The 5,164-nt window shown below is 38.9% G+C and overlaps 1 protein-coding gene across 13 annotated transcripts in view; it reads left to right on the forward strand.

Annotated features, from left to right (window-relative positions):
• The window catches only part of MEF2A (myocyte enhancer factor 2A), a 164,534-nt gene that overhangs the window by 14,144 nt on the left and 145,226 nt on the right, over positions 1 to 5,164 (forward strand). The window lies entirely within an intron of this gene.

Raw genomic sequence — 5,164 nt, forward strand, 5'->3', positions numbered from 1 at the left:
CCCTACTTCACACTGATGTGTTTGTTTGTATTTGTATATTTGCTGTTTGTACTTTAAAATATAATCGTAGTATAATATTAAGTGATATCAAAATATGCATTTATTTATTTATTTATTTATTTCAAATTGTTCTAAATCTGTTTTGCTCACAGAAAACAGATGGATTTGTTTTTGGGGTTGGTTTTTTTTTTTTTTTTTTTTTTTCAAAGTTGTAAGACAAATATAATTCATATAGGAAGTTCCTATATAAATAGCTTTCTGTAACGTACAGAATATATCTTTTTGGCTAATGAAGATGCTCAGATAATCAATATTGATATCAGTTGCAGGGCATGTGACACTTAAATGCTTGTATTTTACAAGGAGAAAATTGTGTTTGTTTGATTTGTCATTATGTACTTTTGTGAGAGCCTGGAAGGTGGTTCCTCAAGCATTCACAAAACTCTTAAAGAATGCTATGGATAGGCAAGAATTGGCATGTCACCTTCTTGCATTTGTTGTGTTGCTGCCTTTGGAGTTGGTACACCAAGTAGTAAATGTTGAAGTCGGCTTGTTGTTCTTCCTGTGTACATAGAGGTATGTATATCTGGATTTGAAAGCTTCAGTAAATGCAACTTTTCTTGTGCCTTTTCCCATGTATTTTTATCTCCATACTGGTTTGGAGTTAGCACAGTTAAAATAGCATTTCTGTCTACATGAGTGATGACAGGGTGTTTTAAATGATGACCATAAATAATTCCCAGTTCTTTCTTTCACAAAGTTCTACATGCCTTTCTGCTGGAGGGTGGCAATAAATATCTAATTCAGTTCTCAACACCTCTTAAATTTGATGATCCCAGGTAAGAATTTGGAGTTCTTGAAGTGTCTTGTACTTCCACTGCTTCTCCTGAATTCATAGTTCACCAGTGACTTGCCATTAGATGTTCAGTCCTAATCATCTCCTGGGAGTCTGGAAAAGAGACTTTGCTTTGTCTGAGTATTCCTTGATAGTCGAGTAGTGTTGGAAACCAGCTACTCCATTATTGCCTTGTCTGTCATGTGCAGAGATGAGTATTTCTGGGTGCTGGTTTTTGACACTCGGGACTGATTGTCCCCCCTGAATCAACTCCCTTCATGGAATAGAGAAGAAATCATGTTAGTCTCAGTTCCTAATGCTGTGACCATGCAAAGCTCTCGCTGGTCACTGTGAGAAGCATTTGTCAGAGAACGGGTCTGTGATAGAGGCCCTGCCATTTGAGAATCCAGAATACTTGAAGATAAATGATGCCTTTCACTACGAAGTAACGGGGAGCTACCTTTTCCCTAGGGATTTGCAATCTAGTAACTACCTAAAATACATTCAGGTTATGAGGCCAGTTACACCAGAGACCATGGCAAGGACCTCATTGTTCCAATGACTGTTACCTCCAGCCCTTAGGCCTTGTTCTGCTTCCTCCCCAAGGCCCAGTTTTCTCATAGGAAGGAATTGTCTTTTGTTTAGTAGACCCCATATTGCTAGATTTCAAGTGGCTTCCTCTGCTTATCTCAAGAGAAGTCCTATTGGAGACTGGCCACTAAAGCTCAATATACCAGTGAAGCATGTTATGAAAACACTACTTGTTGGACCTAGCAGCAAGATAAAAAGGTAAGTTCAACAGTTGGGTGGCGGGCGGGGGGTGTTTCATTACTAGTTAGATAGGACATCTCAGACTCTTATTAAGGTTTGGACATGTGTTTACATCAGTCCGAGGTAGCTTGTGTAGATGTACTTGAGTTACCTTTCAGATTCAGTAGCTTGGGGACCAGTAACAGTTTAGCCAAGGCAGCAGGTTTACTGAAAGCTACATGAGTAACATTGTGCTACCATAGCTAAATTTATTATTGGTACCCAATTTAGTTGGTTTAAAGGTAGCTTGAAATAAATGTACACAAGCTGCAATCACACCTTTTGCAGTATAGTCAAACTCATGGGTACTGTAACTTGGATTTGCACGGGCAGTACTCGGAGGTGTGCTTTTTCTGTGTGGACCCTTTGATCTCCCATTCTTCCTGCTACTTCAGAGTCCTCCAGTACATAGCGGATGCCAAATTAGAGAACTGAGCGGTGGCCTGGTTGAACTCGACTTCTTGCCTAAACAGACACAACGGCATTTGGAGAGTTTATCTAGCCCCAGCACATCCATGTGGGCAGAATATTTCCAACCATGCCATTGAGGAGCTTGTGCACTGTGAATGGGTCCATCTTGACAGCATTTTTAGGATTATCCCCAATCAAAAGTTCATGGGTGTCAGTAATGCACCTTGCTTAATTACAGTATCTAAACTGGGCAAAGTTCTTTATAATGGACTGTAACTTTTCATAATGAAGTTAGACATCTAGAGTATGGTTTTGAGAAACTGAGCTAATGTGTAAGCTACTTCAGTTATGACTGAATTCACTAGCTTGTCATAGCTGTCGGTGCACCTGCAGTGTGAGGAAGGTAAGTCTTATCACATGGTCTCCTGTGGTTTCAAGTTGTGAATTCCTGTTTCAGCTTGTGTTCTTATCTTTTAACAGAAGAATTCTGAAACTGAGTTATTCTGGTAAAAGAAATGACACTCTGTACCTTCCAAACTTAATATTTTTAATATTTTTTTTTTATTAAAAATATAGCAGGTATCACATGTATTACATTTTTCACAATTCTTTTTGACTTAAAATATGCAACAACAAAAAAAGGTATCTAATCATTTAAAAGTGGACCTGTAAGTTTTTCTTGCATTAAAAGGTTATGACAAAATAATAACCAAAATGAAAATAGCACATCCAGTGTTTCTTTATATATTGAATGAAAATCATTTATTGCCTGAAATGTAGATAAATCAAGTAGGAACTGAATTATTAAACATAGCTTGCATATAATAATTATTTTCTTGAACATAGTGCCAGAATCTGTCCCTGTTAGCTCTTTCAGTAATAACTTTTCTGGCTGTATGAAGAATGCTGTCTGGCTTTACGAAGCAGTTAGCCACCAGGATGCATCTTTCTTACTTGTGACTAGGAGTCTTGGATTCAGGGTCATATGTATATTCCATTTTTTATACATATATAAAATGAAGTTTCTGTAACCTGTAGAGGTAGTTAGCTGTGTTAGTCTGGAGTCAGGCAGAAGGCAGGGCAGCTGGTTTTTAATTTAGCCCAGCTTGCCTTGCCTTCTGCATTTTTGTATTAGTTCTTGTTGATCCTTGTTTGCAGCAACACTTTAGTAATAACGTGGCAGCAGAGCACTGATGTTTCTCTACACATGCATTGTCTGTATTTCCATATTGCATATAAATATCTATTGAGATGTTTTGTAGGAGGAAGAACACTAGTCATTTTAAGGGAGTTGGAGTTGGGTGTGCTGCACCTTGTGGAGGTCCATGCAGAAAGTACAGCTCAGTTAACGGGGAGTAGGCCAAATTTATTTATTTAAGTCTGCTCGGGGTTTGTTGATTTTTTTTGTTTTTTGTTTTTTTGTTTTTTTCAGTTGTTTCAGTCCCTGATACAACTTAAAAATGGATAGTGTATCAATCTTGATCTAGGATGCAACAGCTTTTCTAGAGATACTTATGGCTTGTGAATGTAGTGGCAAGTATTGTGGCTCTATCTTAGCGTAACTCTTTGTGGCAAATGCCAGCATAACTCCATTTTAGCAATGCTGAAGGAATTTTATCCTCATGTCTTTTTGATGGCTGTTATGACTTCCATATAGTGGCAAGTAGGATGTAGAATTTCTCCAGAAGATGTGAAGGGTGGTCAGAACAAGCCTCAAACGAGGTGTAGACAATTAGATAAGGCATTTTTGTAATTTTTTTTTTCCCCCCCCTTGTATACACATTCCTGCCTGCCCAAACACCTGTTATGTGATGGAGGTAGTTTTTAAGCATGTTATAATACGGCCTAATCAAAATGGATGATCCTTGAGCCCACTGAAAGTTGTATTTATTACTGGTTGACTATAACCCAGTCAAAATTAGGGTGGAAACGGATGTTGCCTTTGCTTGGCCTTTGTGCCACCATAAAAATGTTTATGAAAGGCAATGAAATACATGTCCTTGCCCCTTTTTACACCACAAATAGTGGCCAAGATGAAGGTGACATCGATTTGTGCTGTTGTTTAGCAAAGGATGTCTGTTTACTTTATAGCGTGAGGATTCCCAGACAGGATCAGGCCCCTCAAGTCCTGGGAGCACCTGCCTGACTTCCCTGCTTCCTGAAGTCTGCCTCGGAGATCCTGGGGGTGTGTCTTGATAAGTGGGGAAAGTCAGGCAGGCCCTCCCAGGGCTCGAGGGGCCCAATCCTGTGCTGCAGTTCCTGGCATGCACAGGTCTGGGCCCCTCAAGCTGTGGGAGAATGTCTCGTTGTCCTGCAGTATCAACGGGCAGGATGATGGGCGATGTGTGTTTTGCTTAATGAAGCAGATCAGCTGTGTTGGGACATATCCCAGCACAGTTGGTCTGCTTCACTTGGTGATATCTATGTCCTCCCTTAGTTTCTGTCAATTCCTGTTTTTTTGTTTTTTTTTTTTTTAAAGTACAAATATTTTCTTTTATTGGAATACTGCAGTGTCACTCCTGTTTTAGTCTCTCAGAATCTGAAGTGCATGTTACAAAATGAGTAGCTCTCTCGCAGATCATGCTAAATTTCACAAAAAAGACTTTGCAGTAATTTCATGCCTTTTTCCCATGTAGTTTTTTGATGAGGAACCTGACATGCTGCATCTCCCAATGAGCTTAATGGTAATTTTTTTTTTCCTGCTTCTTTGTGTCAGTTATGTTGGACAGAATACATGTTTTCTCCTCACTCTCCCTTTCATCTTTGTAACTTATTTTTCCATCTGCTTTTGTTTGGGATTCAAAAGAAAAGAGAATCCTTTCTTACCAGTGTCTCCCCCATGGAGTGGATTTTCCTTTAAAGAAGGCTGTAGTGCGCGTCAGTCAGATCTGTTGGAGAAAACAGGTTGCTAGAAAGTCTTGTAAAGATAGGTTAAAAAAACAGTAGAGAGATTTTTAAGTTGTTTAGCACCTTTGTCTATTTACCTTCTATATTCTCATGAATGAAGGTGCATAAAGATGCCTCCTGAATTTACTATAGAACCAAGAACTTCTGCCCTTACTGGAAAAGTATGTATAACAATATTTGATAAATGTTCCAATTTCCGCC

This window comes from Alligator sinensis, unplaced genomic scaffold (genome assembly GCF_000455745.1).
Source record: "Alligator sinensis unplaced genomic scaffold, ASM45574v1 scaffold210_2, whole genome shotgun sequence".
NCBI classification, from domain to species: domain Eukaryota; kingdom Metazoa; phylum Chordata; order Crocodylia; family Alligatoridae; genus Alligator; species Alligator sinensis.